Here is a 12476-nt window from a genome sequence, read left to right on the forward strand (position 1 = left end):
TACCTTGGATTGAAAAGAAGTGAAATAAATAGCTTTTCTATCATTTTCACCTGGAGAGTAACACCATTGTAGATACAAATATTATCATCCCTTTCTAACCATGCAAAACATGCTCTTCTAAAACATGACATTCAAATCAACAGTGGCTTCCGGCCTGTCCTGTTTGTTTCCCCCTCTCCTCTCCTCTTTTTACACATCCCTTCCTCTCTCCCTCCTTATCTAGTGAAGTCTGTTGTTTTCTGCCTGTGACGCCTCTGGCCCTGTGGGGATACAAGCCAAACACACACATGTGGCCACCCCCAAGCCTCACTGAGCTCTGCGATTGGTCAATGCCTCTCCCCTGACAGTGGGTCCCCTCCCCCCTCCCGCTCCACTCAGCTGGTGGTTTCTCTGTCAGTCTGTTTGCATTATTGTAACAGCTCCAGCCTCTCACATACGCTCCCTCACACACACACACACACACACCGTGTTAGAGATGAGAGGGATTATGTGACAGGGAAATCTGTGTGGACGTTCTCACATACCGAGAGAGGAGATAGAAACAGAACAGCCATGGAGTTCAAGTAAGTGGTGTTTTCTGGGCTTGGAGAAGGGAGGATGGAAAGAGAGAGGGGGAAAAAATAGGGACATTGACAAGAGAAATGAAGAAGGGAGGAAGTTGTATTATGCGATATAAAAAAATTATGTATGCACTCACTAACTGTAAGTCGCTCTGGATAAGAGCGTCTGCTAAATGACTTAAATGTAAATGTGTTATATGCGTAGTGTCTCCTTTGGGGTGATAGAGGTGTGTGTGTGTGAAGTCTCCATGTATGTCACTAAGTGTGTGTCTCTGTAGGGCTGCCCCTCTAGCACCTACAGTCAGAGATAATGAGTTGACTAGACACATACAATGTCAATGGAAAGATCGATAGTTTACTTCCTCATTTCACTCAAATACCATATATCTCTTGAAATATTACTGGAGCCATTTTCTTGAATAGGAACATCCTATCACAACACTATGAGCAATTGTGTGGTGGCTGAATGTTGAACTTAGATCTTACTGTGTGTACTCACAGCACGTGTGTGTGTGTGTGTGTGCTCATTCTTCTACAGTATTTTTGTTTGTCAGGTGTTTGACACTTGCACTTGTTCTCCCATTGTGTGTGTGTGTGTGTGTGTGTGTGTGTGTGTTGAGTTTTATCAGCATGGGCAGGCTGTAGACTGACGCCCATGCGAGGAAACCAGACACTGATGATGCGTTGATAGGAGGAGGGCTGTGAGAGTGTGGGTGTGTCCAAAATGGGACCATAGTCCCTACATAGTGCACTACTTTTGCCCAGAGCCATATGGGCCCTGGTCAAAAGTGGTGCACTAAATAGGGGGCTCTGGTCAAAACTAGTGTACTACATTTGGGACACGGCCTGTGTATCGATTGCTGTGGTGATGAAACTTGATATCTGGCGGTTGCACTGGTCCACTGTTCATCATGCAGACAGTTATGGGCAGCTATATGGGCTACAATGGGTGTGGGGGCTCTGTAACAAGTCAAGTCCTGAAATCTTCAGTGATATATGATGCGATACAATTGTAATTGAATGCTATTTTAATGATTATTCCCCATTTTCATGGGACTTCATCTTGCTTAGAATATATTTCTGAATTAATTAGCTATTTTATTGAGGTCTGCCTTTTTATTTCATCTTATGAAATTATGTTTCCTTTGCCTATTTCCCTTATTGTTCCATGAACTGTTTTCTTTATATCTATCTGATATTCTGATGGTTGATATTGAGTCAAGTGGATTATATTGTGTTCATGTTAGCTCTGAAACGTTTAGCCTTTTTATTTGCATTTAGCTAATACATTTGTGGTTGAGTGTGCTAAAGGATAGTTTGCACAAAAACATGGGTTAGTTTGCGTCAAAAACAAGAAAACATGCAAAACACAATCATCATCACAGTTTTTGCTATGTACTGCACGTGCTCTATCTTGAAAACATTTACTGCTGACATGCACTGTTTTGGAGGATTGTATTAACAGTGGACTAATGAATAAAATACCAAAATACAGTTTTTCAGCAAAGTGATCCTTTAACAGTACTGCTTTTCAGTCTCACAGATGCAGTGTATTTCGTGATATGGCTGACTGGTCAGTGAGGGTTGAAGTGGGAAGTGTATCTGACTCTGGTTGACAGATTTTCAAAGTCCATGTTTTCTGTTGCCCTGACGCTAGCACAGCTGCAGGCCCTAATTTAAGGTCACTGGAACACACACACACACACACACACACACACACACACACACAGACTCTTCTCATTGACATACAGTATCTGCTATCCTCAGACAGTGCTGTCGCTAGATGTGTAGAGTGAGTGTGGGCCACTGAAGGAGTACCATTCTAAAGCACATCCCCTTTTCTCCATGTTACTGTCATGGACAGACTGCTTATCATAAAGACAGGCTTTCACCCATACACAGCCAGCAAAGGGGGAAAACAATGTTCAACATTGAGTACAAAGAACAGTAGGCAATGTTTGAGGATTCTTCTCAGTAAAGCATGCATACCGGTATATAGCTATATTCCTCTGACTGCCAGGGAGTGGGAGAAGAGATGCAGTATATTGAGCACTCAGAACATTCCCTGAACTACTAGGGGTCAATATTGCCCAGCAGGCACAAACATGGCTGCCGTGGCATTATGTAACAACATCTAACAGCATCAGGATGCTTTTTGGTTTAGACCAAGGCCTCTATCTATAGCTGTGGGTGGGAGATGGTGGTCTTACATACTTGAGGGCAGTGGGGGTGGGAGGATGAGACAGACCTCTACCATCCCCCTTCCCCTCCCTATATCTCCATAATCTCTCATCATCCCATCCCTACTGCGTGGGCCCAGTGGATGCTTTAGATTTGTGTGTGTCCACGCACAGAGCGGGGGTGGGGGACTTAACGCTCCCTTTTCAACAATAAACATACATTGAACCGACAAATCCCTCTCAACAGAGAGAGATTGAGATGAAAACACCAAGGTATAGATAGCCCAGATGAGGATTATCCTAACAATTTCAACATAATAGATTTAAAGGGACAATCAGAAGTTGAGACAATTACAAAGCGTACTCCCTGCCCCTGTTTCGATAAAAAGCTGAGGGATGGGGCAGGAGAAATGTAACCACTCTCAAATTCATAAACAAAACTATGGATGCAAGGACTGACCATCCATGATATCAAAAGTATAATTTTAACCATGTTTTGACGCTATGCAGTGTTTGTTTACATTTATTTTATTTACAAACATTGGAGTAAAACAAGCTTTTATTTTGGGTTATGAAGGGGACCAAGCTCATGAGGTTAAGTTATATTGTGTATATATATTAAGTTATATTCTTCAAGAAATAAAATGAGTACATATCATTAATTTATAAATCCAAAAATTGATGTAGCAACGTCAGATTGCCCCTTTTTGAAGGAATAATTACATATGGTATTCAGCGCTATGGATTCTATAGTCACTGATAATCGTGATAGATGCCTCAGATTGTATCTTTCATGTCTGCCTCACAAACTAGCTAAATGGAAACTGGCTAGAATAATTCAATATAATGAAAAATACCTGCTATGTTGGTTAGATTCATATGCTCTAATTGCTCTGATAAGTGGTCTTGTGCTAATGATAGTAAATCATTTGTAATTGTGTTTGTAATTGCATCACTATCCTGCCCAATTCATCTGAATGATACGTGCTTTGTGCTAGTTGTTGTTCTACAGCAGTGCCGATGTTTCAGGATTTATGTAGTCTTCATGGACTGTTGTCATTTTCATTGTCCATTTAAGATCAATGCTATAATTTAGCTTTGTTGCCTTCCATTGAACAAGACTTGTATTCCCCAGTTAACGAAGACTAATCTTAAATCAAATTAATACTCACAGAAATGGCTGTTATTTCACCCCACGCTATAGCTGTGTCCCAAACTGTACCCTATTTCCTATGGTTGGACTACTTTTGACCTTATGGGCCCTGGTTAAAAGTAGTGCACTATATAGGGAATATGGGATGCACACTATATCGTGGGAGGACTTTAATGTCAGTCATTAAGTCCATAATGTCCTTTGTCATTGGTGATTTCAGAGCCCAATTACCATGTGGGGGCTCCGGTCGTTGCTCGGTAACAAAGTGCACAGCAATTGGGTTCGGTGCGTCCATTTCATGTTCCTTGTTTGTGTGGCCATTGAAAATATGTACCCTCAGCCAGGTGAAGTGTGTGTGCGTGTTCTGTGCACGTGTGTTTGTTTGTGCCTGCATGCGTGCGTGTTTGTGTGTATGTTCAGTATTTGGCATTGCTAATAAACCCAAGCAATAAAAACCTTTTTAGGATTCCCCTTTGGAACACTGGGCCTCTTCTAACACACATTCTCTACAGTTCTGAAAAGATTCCCTCCACTCACTGAGAACAAGCCCTGTGTCTGTCTACAGTCTCAGACAGTTAGCTGACGTGTTAGCATGATGCTAATGCTACTAGTGATTTCATTATGGAGCGTTGGGCCCCCTACTCTACCATGTTGTGTCCCTTTTTAGTTGTGTGTGTGTGTGTGACTGCGTGTTTGTGTCCCTCTCACACTCTGGTTTACGTTTAGAAAATGTTGCCGGCGTCACCGTTGTGATGGCGTGACAAGGCAGTTTGTGTTGTTCCCAGAGAGAGATGGAGAGAGATGGGGAGCGTAGGGGGAAACAGCTGAGGTCAGTGCTCTGGAAAGAGCTGTGGGATGGAAAGGGTAGCAGAGCGGAGCGGAGTATTGACATTGGGCCATGTTACGCCAGTAACCCCAGGTCAAGACTTAGAGGGACGAGACAGGGCTGCCAACCAACACTGCTTTCCATTGAGACTGGTGAGTGGTAGATATTATTGATATATATGAGGATTTGATTTTGGAGCTTGGGCTGTGGTCCAATACTACCTCTTCCCTTCCTTTCCCTTCGGTATTGTGGGTCAAACACATAGACTGTAAAAAAGAGGTAAAACAACATAGGATAGATTGACACTGGGGTTTCCAGTAAATGGCTTTCACATTTTTCCAATTATGTCAGATCTGATATTATTTGAAGGAAGGGAAAAAATGAAGACTTTATAAACTATTTAAACTGGGGTTTGGCCTACATTTGCTGTATAAGTAACATAACTGAACTGGGTGTGTTCAATTTGAGAGTTTGACAGTTGAGAGCATACTGTACCACATATCCTTGCTCTGAGAGGCAGAAACACCAGTTTGCTTTTTTTATCGATGTCTAAATGGTGAAGTAGGTGTGAACAGATGTGAACGCTGGAGCAGAAAAAGCAGGTTAAGCGAGTGTTCTTTCCAGCCCAGTGTCTTCGTGTCCAGGGGGGCGGGGGTGGTAGGGTAGGGGCGGGGGTCTACAGATGCCAAAAGTCATGCAGACCTCCCTCTGGATGGGGTGATGTAATCCTCAATCTGGCGTCTGGAAGAGGAGAGGGTGGACACACATTTTAGAGATGCACGCACACACACACACGCATACACACACACACACTGACTTAAACACACACACACACACAGCTCACAGCTGGAATGGTGAAATGAACAGACTGGGTGGTGTGGGTGCACAAGCATGCATGCACATGTACGCAAACGTAATGATTGGGAATTACCATCCCTGTTCCTGTTATATCCAAGCCAATCGTCCTACATCCCCTTTCCAGCGTCCTCATCTCCTCCACAACCCCTCTGATCTGTTCTTTTTTTATTCTCAGTAAGGGACTAGTTTCTAGTCTGATCTCTCTCTGGTTCTCCCCACTCTGTTGTGGTTACACAGAACTAGTTTATTTCCTAGCAGCCCTATCTCCTAGCAGATACACACAGACCAATGACACAATTTGATTGCACTGACAATGAAAACGTATATCCATAAACCCTTCTGCTATTGACTCATGTTTGCTGATAGAAAAACAGGCCATATTCTCTTGATTAGATTTAGTTTCATGCTGCTAATAAGTTATTATTGAAATATTTTAATCTGCTACGTGTTCATTCCCCCTTGTTCGATTCATGATTTAATTCATGTAGTGTGAAATTTTGAATTAGTGGCCTGATAAATGCTACACTACATTTTTAATTTGCCACTAATTATGGTAATTATTATAAACGATAGAGCTGTTCACGCTTGTTATGCTTTGCCACCTGTGATAAATAGTACCAATAATATATTGGTTTAACTGTAGTTTCATCAGCTTTGTTGGTTTGGTCATTGTTTTGTTTTGCATCCCAAATGGCACCTTATGGCTCTGGTCAAAAGTAGTGCACTACTACTCCTTTACCCCTACTCCCTATTCCCTTATGGGCCCTGGTCAAAAGAATAGGGTGCCATTTGAGACGCAACCTTGGGGTGTATCCACCTTTTTAAATTGACTTACTGTAGAGACATCTCTTTTTATCTTCTTTGGAACTCAAACATGGCTCAAACAAACTAGATTTGGTCATTTCCACGTAGAAGGAGCCATGAGCACAGCACCAACGTGAAGTTCATAGGAGCATGTCAAATTGGCCGTCTATATTTTTGAGAAATTAAGGCATGTATAGATTTTTCAACCATTCTCCAGGAATAATATTTTTGGGGAATGAGCAAAGGCTTTTGATTTCTGGTCAGACAGATGGAAAAGTGGTCTTAGAAAACGTCTACCAGAAAAAGTCTTAAAAGGTATTACAAATGCATCAAAACACAATGTTGAAGTAAAGACCCTTGCCAACTAATATCAACACTTCTATTTAGTTTTGGATACATTTTTCTGCCTACTGTACGTTTAAGAAACATTGCTTTGTGCCTTGAAATTCCATTACCAAAAACCCACATATCTTTAAGATATTTTCTATTTTCTTTCCCTTGTGAGGAGGAAGAAAATGAAAGTAAAATAAGTAACAAGTAAAGGTAAACCTATCAATTAGTTAGTGTTTTTACTAATATCAATTTAGTTTATTAATTATTTTTTTGAGAAATCGGTAACAGAATTTCTGCAATTGAATTGGCTACAATGGGAAATCAAAGTAGTCACAAAACACAGTTGGGTTCACAAGTTTGGACAGCACAGTAAAGTACAGTAAAGAAAAGTATAGTTCAGTACAGTAAAAAGTATAGTACAGCACAGTAGAGTGCAGTAAAGAAAAGTATAGTACTGTACTGTAGAGTACAGTACACAGTAGAGCACACTAGAGTTAAGTACACTAATGTACTGTACTGAACTCTACTGTACTGTACTCTACTCTACTGTTCTGTGCTGTGCTGTACTGGACTCTACTGTATTCTACTGAGCTCAACTGTGCTGTACTTTGATGTCCAAACTTGTGAAACAGAGACGTCTATGATTGGTTCATATTTGGTCCGGACCAACCAAATTTGGTCTTGTTTTGGGGCAGAGCTCATTTAAAATAATAGCCAGTGTGTAGAATAATACCCAAATATATTGCATATATTATACCTTTGTGTACCTATTTAGGATACATCACCATGAAGAGAATTACATTAATATCCATAATTATTGATTTCTGTGTAGTACAGATAAGGGACCCTTGATGAAATTCTGTTACTTCAGTTAATGTAGTTCAATAACTGAAATAGATTTTTTTCAAAGTCAATGTGCCATGTCATAGCTGACACCCCATTCTTTCTGCAGACGTCGTTGAATCTTAAGTCGGAGCAGATATTTATACACATTTAAAATGTTTTAGATATTTTAACATGGACACATAAAAAACTGAAGGAGATTTTACCGAAATTCTGTTACCGAACTTCCAGTAAATGTGTTTTTGTAAAATGTTCAGTGTAAATTGTTAAAAGTAGTCCTAGAGTTGTATGTTTTGTTAAACTTTGAAATTAATGGTCTTTGTTTGGCATACATTTTAAGTGAAAAATCTGAGACTCAACGCAATTCCATTACCGTGGAATTGCCAATATCAAGCTATCCTACAAATCCTTGTAGAAAAACATTATTTTGCAGTGCACGTTCTTGGCATTCCACATGCGCTTTTTGGCACGGTTACTAATGTGTTGATGACTCCTCATTCTGAGCTGTATAGCTTTAGCAGCAAGAACTCCTTTGAAAGCCAGATAATAAGTGTGCGGCCCAAATGACACCTTATTGCCTATATAGTGCACTACCTTAGACGAGCCCTATGGGCCCTGGTCAAAACTAGTGCACTTTACTATATAGGGAGTAGGGGACTGGGCCGTTGTGTCTAAAGCACTGGATTGGTACACTCCCCATCGGTATGCTACGTTATTAGCCTGTGGCTATGGGTCAAGCTTTGGTCGAGTGAGTTCTGATTCAGACCCAATAAAAGGGTAGAATCCTTTCGTTGAATACGGTGTCTTACTTAGCAGATTGTTTTCTTTCTTTAAACCCTGTTTTTGCATATGCTCTGTTTTTGGGAGGCATTGAGGTATAGGAAAGTGTAGCATGTGCAGCAGCATAATTGCCTCGGACGAAACACTTGTTCAGTCTTCTCTCTGCACTTCTTGGAAGAGAGACTGTGTTTCTTGGTGTGCTGCATCTCAACTTGAATTTTGCGGGCAATGCATTGGATCTATGCTTGTGCAATTGTACAATTGACCTTATTGGTACAGCTAGCTCAATTAAGTTTTCCAAGCTTCTACAAAAGCCTTCCCAGTCTGTCTGTTCATACATCCATCACACATTGGCCCACTTGACCTGACTCTAATTTGTCTAGACGTCTACCAGCCTCCCAAGCATCCTGGTAATCATGCAGTACTGTCCAGAGCCGTGGTCAAGTGGGTAACACTCCTGGCCAGTACATAACTCCTCACTGGAGGCCAGGCTTCAATCCTGATCTACACCCTTCCTCCTGTGTCTCCTTTTTATCTCCTTATCGGTTTCATGCCTGAACATACTAAAGATAAGAGTGAAATTCTAGCCTGAGTACCAGTCTGTTTGTTCCATCATGCCACTCCTTGGCATGACAAGGACCAGGCTAGTGGAATTCCACTCTCCTTTTTAATCATAGTATGTAAAGACCTGCTCAATGAGGTGACCGTGTCGCCATAATAATGAACTCTGTGTGAGTGAGATGAAACCTGGCGTTTCATTACGCAAGAGAAGAGAGGGTGGTATCATGACCCAGCTGTGTCCCAAATGGCATCCTATTCTCTATATATTCGCATACTGTCATGTTTCTGGATGCCCTCACAATATTTTGTAGTTCTTCACTGTAAAATGTTATAGGCTATGTTATCTAGACAGAAGCCAGCATCTTTGCCATATCTTAGTTATTTTGTGATCAGATGAAGTGTCTTGTCATTTCTAATGCTCGTACTCCCCACCGAGTTGCTGTTGACCTCAATTCCCCGCTGCCGCTGTTTAGTGTTGACATTTGCATGCGTGTGTGTGTCCCCGGCTGTGTCTGTGAGTCACCGTCTGTGTGCGTGTTTGTCTAAGTGTGTGTCTGTATTCGTGTGTCCATGCATGCATGTGCCAATGAGGCTGCCTTTTGATCTAGGCCGACTGGCCTCTCTCTCTCTCTCTCTCTCTCTCTCTCTCTCTCTCTCTCTCTCTCCCCCCCCCCCCCCCCCCCCCTCAAGGTCGTTTTGGTTTTTGCCTTAGCATTACACAGCTGATTCAAATAATCAAAGCTTGATGATTAGTTGGTTATTTGAATCAGCTGTTTAGTGCTACTGCAAAAAAAAAAAAAACATGAACCCAGGGGGTTCCCCAGGACCGAGTTTGGGAAACACCGCTCTAGTCTTGTCTCTCTCTATCCTTCTATGTATTTTTATCTTCTTCAATATCTCCCTGTCTTTCCCATGTCCTAATCCCTGTCTCACTCTTCCCTGCTCCCACCTTTCTTTTTCCATACATTTATCTCCACCTCCCTGTCTCTCTCGCTGCCTATGCAGTGAGTCAGCAATATGGGTATACACACACACACACACTGCCGCTCCCTTTGATCCTGTTATCTTCTGCCCCGTTGGTTGCCGAGCTGACCCACGCCGGCTGCTCCCTGTTTCATTGGTTGCTCTTCAAGATGCCAGCCAATCCGCTCTCTGCTGCTTTCTGACGCTGCTGCATCCCTTTCCCAGGATCCTTTGCCAGCTCTTCTGCAGTGAGCCAGCATTAACTTGAGAGAGGGAGGGAGGGATGGGGGGGAGGGATGGGGGAGGAGGGAGGGAGGGGAGATTTGGGGGAGGAGGGAGGGATGGGGAAAGGGGATGGGAGGGAGGGAGGGAGGGAGGGAGGGAGGGAGGGGAAGGGTGAGTGAAAAGAGGGGTATAGAGGGTGAGTGGGAAACGGAAAGAGGGTGAGGGGGAAAAAGGAAAAGCGACAGTAAGAGGGAAGGGAGGAAAGCAACAGAAGGAGGGAGGGAGGAAGAGATGTAAGAGATTGATTGGCTACGAGTCCAGACATAGGTCCACACTGTTGGCTCTCGCAATTAACTCTCTCACTCTAACTCTCTCCTCTTGATATGTGCCGTCATCTCTTTTCAAGATTAGCAGCTCTTTAAGCAGCTCGTAATTTCTCTGCTACCTGGACAGGAGCGTTTTAGAGGGCAGAAGCATGCGCTGCGTTTCACTCTGAGGATGACTCGGCGATGGTAGGGCTCCTACAGAACGTGGTGGGTAGATGGCACGGTGGCACAGTCTTATGTTGGCACGAGTAGCACTGGGTGGGTGACAGTGTCACTTACTATATCGGCTTGGTGGTGACGCCTGTTGATTGCTTCACAGATGCTGTGACTGTGAGTGTTTGGGATAGGGATTTTAGAGTGATTCATATAGTGTCTTAGCAATGTCGTCATATATTCGGGGGATGCACTGTATATGCTGGAGTAATGGATTTTTGTTTATTGATTTGATTGATTAATATTGGGCATTTTCAAATAGGGTCAAGGATATTTTAACAAATATATGTTTTATCATGTAAATTGCACTCAGCTTCTCTGATTGGTCAAGATCATTTTACATCTTTAACAGAAATCTACCTTCTGTCATCTGTGATATTTTGCCTATGACACTCTGCTAGAAGCATATTGATGGATTAATCAAGCAGGATTTATTTAGTTCCATTTCAAGCTGCCTTACATAAAGATTATGTAATGGCGAGACCTCCCTTTGTGAGATGACAGGAGTTTTGTATGTGTTCTGTCTGTGTTGTTTGGTGTTGTCTTTGCTGTGTCCTTTGTCTGTTGTGTCTGAGTCTTGTTGTGCCCTTGTTGTGTCTGTGCTGTGTCTGTGTCTGAAAGAAGGATTAGTGGAACAGTTTCATAATCACTTCCATCTTTTATGCGCTGCAAATCCAGCTAGATATGCAGCGATGTTTCATGGAATTGATCAATCAGGGAAGGAGCTGGATTGTGGTTAATCAAATCATCTATTTGATTGACAAGGCTTTTGTTGTGCTGGATTTGTGTTTGCATGTACTGGTTGATTTTTCTATGTAAAAATGTTGATCAACAGTATACTGTATTCTATTAGATTCCCTTGAGGTATTGAGTGTTATGATAAAAAGCATGAGCTGACGCCCACCCCAAAATGTTCCTACATAACCTGGTTCAAGCATTCATTATGTGACCCTGAAGAAGGCACTGCGTTGCCGAAACATTGGTTATTAGGTTTACCCATTCAATTGTTAGAAGCATATAAGAGTGTGACTCTCTGTCCTTGTTTATTGAGTGTTATGGTGTCATAAATCGTCGGCGGTATCTCAATACACCATGAACCATATTGTCATCCTCTTTAAGGTCCCCAGTCCCCACATGTGGAGAGTTAACCCTTAGTTGATCCAGGAAATGAAAAGGACTGTGTAATGACATCATACCAAAGCTTTCCAGATAAATCTAGCTTGATTTGACCTCAAATTGCTTCTTTTTTTCTCAATCCACCGCTTGGCTAAAACCCACTAAGCTTCAAGGGCCGCACAACCAAAGTTATGTAAATATTGTAGCTTAGATAAGCTAGCGACAGACATTATGAATGACTTGACTTCTGCTGTGCACTGCCGTGTAGTCAGCATTTAAGATTTAAACCAAGTGGGTTAAACCAAGTGAAGGGGCTGACCTCTTCTCCATCCCGGTAGCTATGGCAACGGTCTTCTTTTTTCCTGTCAAGCTATTTTCTGGCACATACTGTACGAGACATCAACGAGGGAGGGAGAGTCTCCCTCAGGGCCTTTTTCTACAAGCGGCAGAGGCGTCCTGTTTCTTTGCCTGTCTTAAATACAACCTGAGACAGCTAGCTAGCTGACACACATGCTTTGCTCACACTAAGTCCACCCTGGCCTTGATGTTGACGGACCGGACTGGACCAAATTTGAACCTATCATGGACACATTTCACAAGATTGGATAGCACAGTACAGTGAGTAGAGCACAGTAGAGTACAGTCCCGTATAATACAGTAAAGAAAAGTACAGTATATCGTACTGTACTGAACTATATTCTACTGGAGTTGAATTGCCCAGTATCAACTGTATTG

At 42.3% G+C, this 12476-nt stretch overlaps 1 protein-coding gene across 2 annotated transcripts in view; it reads left to right on the forward strand.

Annotated features, from left to right (window-relative positions):
* Positions 1-434: 434 nt before the first annotated feature.
* Positions 435-12476, forward strand: part of trim2a (tripartite motif containing 2a) — a 35728-nt gene continuing 23686 nt past the window's right edge. For both annotated transcript variants that reach the window (XM_084155016.1, XM_084155017.1), the window contains exon 1: positions 435-563. The gene's annotated coding sequence lies outside the window, so the exon portion shown is untranslated. The remainder of the gene's footprint in view (positions 564-12476) is intronic.

Source organism: Coregonus lavaretus, assembly GCF_964263955.1.
Source record: "Coregonus lavaretus genome assembly, chromosome: 38".
In the NCBI taxonomy this organism is placed as follows: Eukaryota; Metazoa; Chordata; class Actinopteri; order Salmoniformes; family Salmonidae; genus Coregonus; species Coregonus lavaretus.